At 43.4% G+C, this 12,542-nt stretch overlaps 1 protein-coding gene across 5 annotated transcripts in view; it reads left to right on the top strand.

The window, feature by feature from the left end:
* The window catches only part of LDB2 (LIM domain binding 2), a 645,842-nt gene that overhangs the window by 405,546 nt on the left and 227,754 nt on the right, over positions 1–12,542 (top strand). The gene's annotated exons all lie outside the window — the stretch shown is intronic.

The following is a 12,542-nucleotide window of genomic DNA, read 5'->3' on the forward strand; positions in this document are numbered from 1 at the left end:
AAACCAACCAAAATATGCTTATTGTGATTTTTTTTACCAAACATAGGTAGCAGAAAACAAATTGGCCAAAAATGTAAAAAAAAATTGATTTTTACATTTTTTGGGGGGGGGGGGGGGGGGAATTTCATATAAAACAATTTGAAAAATATTGTTATTTTTTCAAAATTTACGCTCTTTTTTTGTTTATAGCGCAAAAAGTAAAAATCACACAGGTGATCAAATACCACCAAAAGAAAGCTCTGTTTGTGGGAAAAAAAGGACATAAATTTAGTTTGGGTATGGCGTCGCACGACCGCGCACTTTTCAGTTAAATTTGCACAGTGCCGAATTGCAAAAAGTGGCCTGGACGTAAGACAGTAAAATCCTCCGGTGGTAAAGTGGTTAAAGCCCACTTGAGCCTTCTAATTTTATTACTGTGATACAGTTAGATTGTATACACAGTAATAAATATCAAGGTTTATTTATTGCTTACTTTCTGTTTGCTGCAGCAACTGGTATAAAGAACCCCTGGTAGCATCTTGCTGGTGACCGGGACCTCAATATAGAATGCAGTGGTATGAGTCTCCAGGGTTCTAACAGGCCCCCACACACTGCTCTAATCATCCGTGTTCATGCTTCCTGAGCTTTATTTACAATTTGGAGACATTATTGTCCATGATATTGTTTGTTATATTTTTTATATCTATATTTTTAGCAGCTACTGTACATATTTAATACAGTGTAGCACATAAGTTATTTATTTTTTACATACTTCCTGAGCCGTGCTGTTGATTGGAACAGTATGAGGGGAAGGGTGTGTTTTTGAGCTCTGGAGACCCAGATTACTCACTCTAAGTAAAGTAGAGGTCTGGCTCTCCAGTGTGCTGCAAAACCAAAGAAATTCCCAGCTCAAGTTACTGACCAGCCTGTAACCAAATTACCCTATCTAACAGTATGTGTTAAGAACAGGGGTTTAGTTTTTCAAATACATGCATAAGCTACAGAGCCCTGTCAAGGCACCCCAGTATTTTCTGTAGTCCTAACTGCAAATTTTGAGAGCCTCCCCAAAGGATAGGCAAAGGGCAGGTGAGCCTGGAGGGAGGCTGTGGCAGACTCAACCTTTTGGAGGGGACTACAGACTAGCCTGTTGCCTACTGACTATGGGCCCTGGCTTTTGGGGGAGCACTTCGCTTGGAACTGTGGGCTTGGGGGACCCTTGAAGTTATGTTACTTTGGATTCAAGTTCATGTCTCCCCAAAACACACAGACACTGGGAACTAGAGGATCCATATACATATTTGGAGTCTCTAAACCCAAACAAGCAATGACTGCTTCACACTGTGAGACTCAGAGGAGATGTTAATCTCATATGCTCAAAGCAACCTGTCTGGGGTCTCCAGATATAATTTGTTTATTGTAAGCAGGTCTATCCCATAGTGTGCCACCTACGTGTCTTTCTCCTATTGTTAATTGTGATAATTAGGTCACCTATTGTTTCTGTCAGTCTGCTCATCTCTTGAACAGGTGATTATTATTGTGACCACTGTACCTTATTATTGAACCATTGTGGGATGTTTTTACTTATGATAATGTGTTAATTATATTCCTGTTTACAGTTTGTATTGTTAGGGTAATATGATCAGGAGGAGAATATCCTCATTTGGGGATTAAAGTATGTGTCTTAGTTTCAATAAACAGTCATTCATTTGGATTTTACCTCACATCTTGTCTATGTACAATGTTTGGGGTAAAAAGGGCTGGTATTGGCTCTCGGTCTGCTTGAAAGGGTTTGGAGGGCAGCAGGTGCTGGTTGGCGGAAGGAAGCACTTAATCGGGGGGGGGGGCCAAGTGGTTCTGTCACAGAGCCCACTCCTCCTGAAAGGCACAGGGGCGCACTGGACACCTAGCATATAGCAGCAAAGGGGTCCAGTGCGTCCCCTCACCAATCTTTTATCAGTACAAGCAAATGGCCACTGCCCTCAGCTATAACTTGTCTTTGCAGCAGGGAGCACATGGGAGGGCAACACATGCAAAACAAAACCAAAGACATTCCCAGCTCAACTTACTGACCAGCCTGCAAACAACCAAAATATCCTGTCTAACAGTATGCATTAAAAACAGGGGTTTAGTATTCGGTTGTTTGCAGGCTGGTCAGTAAGTTGAGCTGGGAATTTCTTTGGTTTTCTTTGTGCATGCGTTGCCCTTCCATGTGCTCCTTGCTACAAAGACCAGTTATAGGAGAAGACATTGGCCATTTTTTTGTTCATTTGTTTGTACTGTCTCCAGTGTGCTGCAGCAAATAAAAAGTTAAAGCAATATTAAACGTTAAAACACAAATATATTCAGTTGTAACTTACCAATTCTTAGATGTGGTGGCTGCAATTATTTCCTTTTTTTAGGCTTTTTTTCCTTTATTTTTACCTGGAGATCAAGTAAGTATATTATTTTTCAACTTCCTTCGACAGACCAAGCTGTCCAGCAAAAGTGGCAATGGGAGTGTTGAGCTAACCAATTTTTTTTATGGCAGGGGTGCTTACAATTTTTATTATTTATGTAAAACCTTTATCCCAAAAAGACTGTGGCTGCAACTGCATAAAACATGTTAGTTCAGCTTTATTTGTTTGTCAGGTCCATCTAAATCTATATGTGGTGTGGGGTGCGCTAAACAACAAATAAATAATGAATATATAACATATATCTATGTGTGAACCAAATCAACAAAAGTAAATATATATAACATATATCAATCTGTGAAGCCAATTAATAATGCAAATCAATTGGTGCATAAACATAAAAATTCATAAGTGTCCATAAATATTTTGCAGGTGAGTAGAATTGTATTCTATCCGAATAATACGTGTATCCACCACCGAGTGAAATTCATCCTTACCAAACGGAAATAAATAAGGTGCAACTATATTTTCTTGTGCTGAAAAAATATCCAATCTCCTTGTGAACAAACACCACGTGTAAATCACCAAGAATTAGCCTCTTACCAGATGGTAATAGGTATGCACTTGTTCAGTGAAACCACCGCCTTGCTTCCTCTTTAAAATCCTGAAGTGGGATGTAGAACCGCTCTACCTTTCTTTCTCCACTAGATGGCAACGAGTACCAGCAAGAAACACAGCCTCATCCTTCTTTACAAGCTCACAAAACCACCGTGTATTAAAGGAAAAAAAAGGGCTAATAGTGTATTACCCTTGAGATTTATTCAAAAAACAGTTGATAATGCACTTACAATTAGATGTCTTGTATTCAGCATAAACATAGGCATACGAATTCCTGCAAAGGCTTGCGGCCGGCTGCAGCACGGACCGCAAGTTGTGTGTGACGTGTGCGCCTCCTAATCTGACCGGTTTCTTCCCATAGGACTTCTACTGAGACAGGAGTACTGGCGCATCGTCACTTCCGCTTTATTTATACAGGTGGAAGCAGATTGTCTAACTGTCCATCTAAATCTGCTAGTGCATCTAACACGACCTTCTCCGAAAAGTCTCTACTTCATCTAAAGTAGAGACCCTAAGACAGGTAGTGTGTTACTGGCTGGATCACCACGTGAAATAAAAAAAGAAAATGAATGCAGCCACCACATCCAATTATTGATAAGCTGCAAAATATTACATTTGTGTTTTTTGTGTTTAATACCACTTTAATCACTTGCCAACCAGCTGCTGTACATATACTGCGGCAGGTCGGCTCTATTACGTAAATTGACGTACCTGTACATAATTTTGTGTTAAAGCCAGTGGGGGGCTGCGCTAGTTGGCCAGAGGGAGAGCCAACCAGCAGGTCCGGCGGGCGCGATGTCCGGCTGCCCCCTGCGATCCCTCCCCATAGAGACAGAATGACGGTCTGCCTATGTAAACAAGGCAGACCGCCATTCTGCCAGAGATGGACACAGAGATCCTGTGTTCCTGCTATTCAGGAACACAGATTTATATGTTCATCCAGTGAGTCCACCCCCCACACAGTTACAAAGCACCACCTAGAGACACACTTAACCCTTTGATCTCCCCTGGTGATAACCTCTTCCCTGTTAGTGTCATTAGTACAGGTACAGTGCATATTTTTAGCACTAATTACTGTAGTAATGTCACTGGTCCCCTCAAAAGTGTCAGTTAGGTGTCCAATCTGTCCACTGCAATGTTGCAGTCCTGCTAAAAATCGCTGATCGCCGCAATTACTAGTAAATAAATAAATAAATAAAAATGACATAAATCTTACCCTAGTTTGTAGACGCGATAACTTTTGTACAAACTAATTAATATACACTTATTGGGATTTTTTTTACCATGTGTGGTAGAATACATATTGGCCAAAAATAATAAAAACATTTGATTTTTAAATTTTTTTTATTGGCTGTGTTTTATAGCAGAAAGTAAAAAATATTGTTTTTCTTTTCAGAATTGTCACTCTTTTTTTTATAGCACAAAAAATATAAATCGCAGAGGTGATCAAACACCACCAAAAGAGAGCTCTATTTGTAGGACATCAATTTTATTGGGTACAGCGTCACACGACAACGCAATTGTCAGTTAAAAAACGCAGTGTCGTTTTGCAAAAAAATGGCCTGGTCATTGAGGGGGGGTAAAACTTTCCAGTCCAGAACTGGTTAAAAGATATAAAAGACACCCACAACTTTTACTGTGTATGGACCCTGAATGCATCACAGTAATAAAATGAAATGGGCAGAAGAACCAGAGGCATGTACCAGCAGCCTGGAAACGTAGGATATATATATATATATATACACACACACAGTATCTCACAAAAGTGAGTACACCCCTCACATTTCTGTGAATATTTTATTATATATTTTCATGTGACAACACTGAAGAAATGACACTTTGCTACAATGTAAAGTAGTGAGTGTACAGCTTGTATAACAGTGTAAATTTGCTGTCCCCTCAAAATAACTCAACACACAGCCAATAATGTCTAAACCACTGGCAACAAAAGTGAGTACACCCCTAGGTGACAATGTCCAAATTGGGCCTAAAATGTCAATATTTTGTGTGGCCACCATTATTTTTCAGCACTGCCTTAACCCTCTTGGGCATGAAGTTCCCCAGAGATTCACAGGTTGCCACTGGAGTCCTCTTCCACTCCTCCATGATGACATCTCGGAACTGGTGGATGTTAGAGACCTTGCGCTCCTCCACCTTCCGTTTGAGGATGCCCCACAGATACTCAATAGTGTTTAGGTCTGGGGACATGCTTGGCCAGTCCATCACCTTTACCCTCAGCTTCTTTAGGAAGGCAGTGGTCGTCTTGGAGGTTTGTTTGGGGTCGTTATCATGTTGGAATACTGCCCTGCGGCCCAGTCTCTGAAGGGCGGGGATCATGCTCTGCTTTAGTATGTCACAGTACATATTGGCATTCATGGTTCCCTCAATGAACTGTAGCTCCCCAGTGCCGGCAGCACTCATGCAGCCCCAGACCATGACACTCTCACCACCATGATTGATTGTAGGCTAGATACACTTGCCTTTGTACTCCTCACCTGGTTGCCACCACACACGCTTGACACCATCTAAACCAAATAAGTTTATCTTGGTCTCATCAGACCACAGGACATGGCTCCAGTAATCCATGTCCTTAGTCTGCTTGTCTTCAGCAAACTGTTTGCGGGCTTTCTTGTGCATCATCTTTAGAAGAGGCTTCCTTCTGGGACGACAGCCATGCAGAACAATTTGATGCAATGTGCGGCGTATGGTCTGAGCACTGACAGACTGACTCCTCACCCCTTCAACCTCTGCAGCAATGCTGGCAGCACTCATATGTCTATTTCCCAAAGACAACCTCTGGATATGACGCTGAGCATGTGCACTCAACCTCTTTGGTCGAAAATGGTGAGGCCTGTTCTGAGTGGAACCCGTCCTGTTAAACTGCTGTATGGTCTTGGTCACCATGCTGCAGCTCAGTTTCTGGGTCTTGGCAATCTTCTAATAGTCTAGGCTATCTTTATGTAGAGCAACAATTCTTTTTTCAAATTCTCAGACACCAAATTTAACACACCTGCTCCTCATTCACAAGCCTGCTGCATCATTTTTTCACTTTGGTATTTTGGGGTGTCTTTGAATTCAGCCCTCTGTTAGTTGATATTTTTCATTTCCATTAAACCATGTGGCATCCTTTCATTCCTAACACATTACCAAGTCCATATCAGTATAGATATCCAGCATGATATTTTCCCTCATTGATACTCATATTATCTACCACTCCATCCTGCTGATCTTGTCAGGAAATATAAATACATATAACATTTTTGAAAATATCTAATGTACAAAATAATTTTTTAGAGCATACATAACAATAATGAACAGTTCAACTGCGACCCCCCCCCCCCCCATTCCAGTCAGCCAATCATCTAAGTGCAGAACAGTGGCGCTACACTCATTTGTAACATTCAGTACATGCTCTCCTGCTAACCGCATTGCAAACCGAAGCTTCAAAAACACATTGAGTAGATTTTTCCTTCAGCTCCATCAGTGAGCTCAGCTCTTCTCTCTCCGTCTGGAAGCACGGGGGAATAAGATGCTTAGGAAATGCAGCAATTAACTGATGCTATTGGCCAGAATCCTTACAGCTGCCAATAGAGGAAGATTAGTGCTAGACTGGGACTACAATCAGTATGGCATAATAAAGCATTCCAGCAAGCATCTGTGTCTACAACAAAAGTTTGCTAAGCTCAGTGGAGTAATAATGCTTAGGTATTGGCAGGCCTATCGACTCATTGCTGTATGAGAGGCCAAGTGTAGATTTTCTGTCCGTAAAGTGCTGGGCAAAGTTCTGCTAGAAGCTTGGGAAGCCTGTTCAAACATAAAGTGTCGTGAAAATATTCACCCCTTTGCAGTTTTCTTTATTTATTTTTTTCTTGCTTTATCCATGTTAAACCTGACCAGATATGTTTGTCAGTACTTGTAGTGTATGCAATGAGAGAGGTAAATGACTCCAATAATATTTGATGTCATCAATTACTTGTAGAAGATAATAGTACTAGCCACAGAATTTGCAGTTGTAACATGTTTCTGATTCATCAAGTATTTGGCCCCCTTGAACTTTTCAACCTTTTGCCACATTTCAGGCTTCAAACATAAAGAGTTAAAACTGTAAATTTTTGTGAAGAATCAACAACAAGTGGGACACAATCATGAAGTGGAATGAAATTTATTGGATATTTCAAACTTTGTTAACAAATAAAAAACTGAAAAATTGGGCGTGCAAAATTATTCAGCCCCAGTCGCTTGGGGTATGTCTCTATCAGTTTTGCACATCGAGAGACTGAAATTGTTGCCCATTCCTCCTTGCAAAACAGCTCGAGCTCAGTGAGGTTGGATGGAGAGCGTTTGTGAACAGCAGTTTTCAGTTCTTTCCACAGATTCTCAATTGGATTCAGGTCTGGACTTTGACTTGGCCATTCTAACACCTGGATATGTTTATTTGTGAACCATTCCATTGTAGATTTTGCTTTATGTTTTGGATCATTGTCTTGTTGGAAGACAAATCTCCGTCCCAGTCTCAGGTCTTTTGCAGACTCCATCAGGTTTTCTTCCAGAATGGTCCTGTATTTGGCTCCATCCATCTTCCCATCAATTTTAACCATCTTTCGCAAGGCACTGTAAATATTGACCTAAATATTGACTCACCAGTTAAATAGCAAATGCATTGTGAATCCTAGGCCCACTCACTTGGCAAATAATGTCCTGGGTGTAATCTTCTCAGGATGTAGGTTTTTTCTTTGGCTGTTCAGAATGAGTGATGCCAAACTATTATCTAGGCTTTTTTTAGCCCAGTGGATACCTGCAGATTCTATTTAAAACACAATTATTGGTCTTCTGCATGTCTTTCTAACTTTCTGAGTCTTGCAGGGCTATACTGGCTACACTCTTAAATGTCAAGTGGCTCCTTGGCAACTTAGGTTCTCATGGTATCTCAAGTCTTAGTATTCAAGGCAGGACAGCATGGAAAGGTTCCTATATTGCTTTCCACCTGCTTCCTCTAGTAGCACTCGTGCTAACTAAGGCTTGGTGCACACCATACAGGTGTGACCAGTTGAGGGCACACTTCTGTGTTTTGAAAGTAGGGCAAGCCACCTATATCAGTGGGAAGCCCTTTGCATGAGAAATGCAGAAAGAAATCTCTGGCTCTTTTCCAAAAATGCATCACAATGAAACACATAGTGCTGAAGATGTGTGAAGGTGTCATTAATAATTAATAGTGCTAATAATTATTGGCACTGGTGTGCATCTCCTAACGGGTAGCACTTAATTTCTGTGCTTGACTGGAAGGCATGAAGGTGGGAACCTAGCCTAAAGCTCTAGTTCCCTGTTAACCTGTATCGTGCCAATGGAGCTAAAGCAATGATCTGCATGTGTGCAGGGCATGAAATACATATAATACAAATAATAAAAATCATATACCATATCTTACTGTATATAAGCTGTGCAAAGTTAACCACTTACCGCATAGTAACGTACCGATACGTCGGTACACTTTGTGGGTTTATACCGGGATGATGCCTCTAGTTAGAGGCATCATCCCGGTACCGTGGTTTGAAGCCGACGGTCGGCTTTCCGTCGGTACCGATCGATGCGGCTCGGGAGCCGCTCGATCGTTACCCGGGGGCGGGAGGGGACGTCCCCCCCCTCCCGCCGCCTTCCGTGGCTTTGCCCGGGGCTCCCGTCCCACCGGGAGCCCCGAGCACCCAGCCGGCATGTCCGCCGGCTGGATGGAGTCCCGATGAATGCCGGAAACGGCATCGATCGGGGCTCCGATGACGTAACCCGGAGGCGGCGTCCATGACGTCACTTCCGGGTTACTGTGCTGCAAAAGGCGGCAAATTTAAAAAACGGCTGTATGCAAAAATGCCGTTTTCGGCTTTTTGCATACAGGGAAGTGTAGTGGAGGGGTCTAGGGTCTTTTAGACCCTCAATCCCTCCATAAAGTGTACCTGTCACACATATTGCTGTCACAAGGGATGTTTACATTGCTTGTGACAGCAATAAAAGTGATCAGATTTTTTTTTTTTTTTAAAAAAACCTGTAATAAAGTTTAAAAAAATAAAAAATAAATAGGAAAAAAAAAAAATTTAGCCGCCCCCGTCACCGTTAGCTCGCGCACAAAAAAAAACGTATACGCAAGTCGAGCCACGAATGAAATCGCTGTTCAAACCCCACATGTGAGGTATCGGCGCGATCGCCAGAGCGTGCGCAATAATTTTAAAAAAAGAGCTACACTCTACCTCTAAACTGGTAACCGTTAAATAAATTTAAAGCGTCGCAGATTGAGATCTCTATTGACCGTAGTTTGTCGCCATCCCACGGGGGGGCGCAATTTTAAACCGTAACGTGTTGGGTATCTATTTACTCGGCGTGACATCATCTTTCACAATATACAAAAAAAATGGGCTAACTTTACTGTTTAGTATTTTTTAAATGCAGTGAAATGTGATTTTTCAATTTTTTTCCAAAAAAATGGCGTTTTAAAGACTGCTGCGCAAATACCGCTTGACAAAAAGTTTTGCAATGACCGACATTTTATTCTCCAGAGTCTTTGCTAAAAAAATATACATAATGTTTGGGGGTTCTAAGTAGTTTTCTAGGAAAAAATACTGGTTTTAACTTGTAAACAAAAAGTGTCCGAAATAGGGCTGGGGCTTAAGTGGTTAAAGCAGCATGCAAAAATTAATTACAATTAACACCATACATGTGATAACAAAGTGACCCATGTGATTCAACAAAACTATCCACATATGTTAAATGTCCACTCGAAGATCTGATGATAGTGACACCTCTCAGTGCAGCAAAAACAAAACATGATTTATCTCCAGTGCAAGCCCTTCACCACTATGCATGCACCAGAAGATTAATAATCAATGACAATGTATAAAATATTCCAGCATCCAGGGATCTTCACCGATTGCTCTTCCAGATATATGTCACACAGCCAAGGGGAGCCCTAATTAAAAGATGTTCAACACACAGAGCCCGAGAAGCATGGTATATAAAATGGGGGTTTATGTTGGCGTTTCCATGGGATGAGGACCTCGATCTGGATGGATAGTGTGGGGATACCTACACCCAGGCAGCACTTAGGAGAAAAACAGCTCTATGGGAAGGTTAAAAAAAACAAGGCAGGCACCTCTAAGTGAAGTATCTCACATTTATTGGGTGATAAAAGGTTAAAAACACTTACAGAATGTAAGCCATAAAGAGTGAAATAAGGAGCTGGAATGAATCCGTAGTGATGTCTAGGATCAGAGGAGCCGATGCTCGGGTGAACGGATGTCCAAGACACTGATCCTGTGTGGGAGTACACTAACTGGGGCGTGGACTTCCGGCAACCACGCTGGGACACAAGCAGCCGGCATCTAGTGCAGGTGGATGGTAGGTTACATGTTTCGGAGCATGCGCAGCTCCTTCATCAGACCTCTGTGCAGAGGTCTGATGAAGGAGCTGCGCATGCTCCGAAACAAGGCTGGAATATTATACATTGTCATTAAAGGAGTTGTAAAGTCAGAAGAAGCCTTAAAAAGCCTTCTGTGGGTAGTAGCCTCCCTCAGCCTCCAAATACTTACCTGAGCCCCATCTCTATCCAGCAATGTCCACAAGTCCCTCGGCAGTCGGGTACGCTACCTCCTGATTGTCAATCAAAGTCAGTTAGCCAATCAGGAGAGAGAGGAGGTGAGGTGGAACGACAGCTTTGTGTCTGAATGGACACATAGAGCAGCGGCTCGGCTCGGGTACCCCCATAGCTGCTTGCTGTGGGAGCACTCAACAGGAATGAGGGGCCAGGAGTGCCAATGAGGGACCCGAGAAGAGGAGGATCCGGGTTGCCCTGTGCAAAACCACTGCACAGAGGAGGTAAGTATAACATGTTTGTTTTTAAAAAAAAAATTAAAACACAAGACTTTACAATCACTTAAAATTATGAATCTTCTGGTGAGTGCATAGTGGTGAAGGGCTTGCACTGGAGATATACTGTGTCATGTTCTGTTTTTGCTGCATTGAGAGGTGTCACTATCGGCAGATTTTCAAGTGGACATTTAACATATGTGGACAGTTTTGTTGAATCACATGGACACTTTGTTATCACATGTATGGTTATTATTATGATTTGTTTTTGCATGCTGTTTTAACTTTGCACAGCTTATAAACAGTAAAGAGATGTTATATGACTTTATTTGTAAATGTATTTTATGCACCACAAACTTTTGAAATTATGTTGGATTTTGGGTTGGTCACTTTTTTTTGTGCTAACAGCTCCACCCTCTAAGCGCTCACTAATTTTATATTTTGTGTAATTATCTGCATGGCTCTGTCTAACGTAGGGTGACCACGGGTCCCGGATTGCCCTTTTGCAGGTCTGTCCCTGGCACCTTCATTCTGGGACAATACAGTGTCCTGGAATGAAACTGCCACAGCCGATGCAGCTATTCTTGGTTCTGCATTGATGCAGAGAATGGCTGCATCGGTTACTGATGACGTCACCTCGAAGCGGCGCGCGGTGCCCTGCCTATCCTACTGAAGCAAGAGGTGGAAAAAGCCCCCTCCCCTTCCTAGTTAGGTGCTTTCACAAAGGAGGAGCCGTGGGTGTTAGCCAGCCCTGTTTTCCCACCTCCCACTGCTGACGTCACCCCCAGCCGCCGGTGTTTGGAATGTCTTACAGCCGTGGGATTCCCACAGTGTTTTAAGTGGGCCGGTACGCCCCGGTACTCAGTACCGCCACTTCTGCAGAAAGCTGTAGAGAGTACCGCCACCTCTCCCTGTGCCCAGAACGTAATTTTAGTGTACCGGTACGCAGGGCCGATCCACTGACGAAAAGGGGGGGGGGGCGCTCTGCAGACACAACATTAATCCATCGATGCCGACCGTTGACCAGAGCCTCTGCTGTGTCCCTCCCGCTGTATTACAAACACTGACCGTGACGTCATACGCCCGGCCCGCCGCCCCAGCATTCACAGCGGAGGAGGAACTTATTCCTCTGTGCGCGCCTAAACAGTGCTCCATCCCCCACCCCCTCCAGCAGTGCGCGGTGTGGTGTCCTGACTCCTGAGTCCTGCCTGCGTCTGCCGACTCCGGAGAATAAAGCCTGGCTGCTGCTCAATGAAGGACAAGTTGTCACCTCACAGTGCCCTAGCTGCCTGCCGCCTGCCACCTGCCACCACAGCACCTGCCTGGCCTGCCACCTGCCACCTGCCACCACAGCACCTGCCTGGCCTGCCACCTGCCACCACAGCACCTGCCTGGCCTGCCAGTGCCACCACAGTCAGTGTCCTGCCCTGCCATCCTTCCTGCCACCAGCACAACACACCAGGTGAGTTACCATTACCAGGCCCAAAATATCCTGGCTTCGTGCCGGTTCACACTAGTGCGGCTGCGGAGATCGCATGTAATTCGGAGTGCACTGCTCCTTCATTACATGCGATCTCATGTGCGGATGCAAATTCAGCCATACACTTTGTATGACTGAAATTCGCACTGCACCCGCACAAAAGACGCACATGACCCTTTTTTCCAGCCGCATCAGGATCGGATCGCACAGTGGTTCACACTTGT

This window comes from Pelophylax lessonae (genome assembly GCF_965119305.1).
Source record: "Pelophylax lessonae genome assembly, chromosome: 1".
NCBI classification, from domain to species: domain Eukaryota; kingdom Metazoa; phylum Chordata; class Amphibia; order Anura; family Ranidae; genus Pelophylax; species Pelophylax lessonae.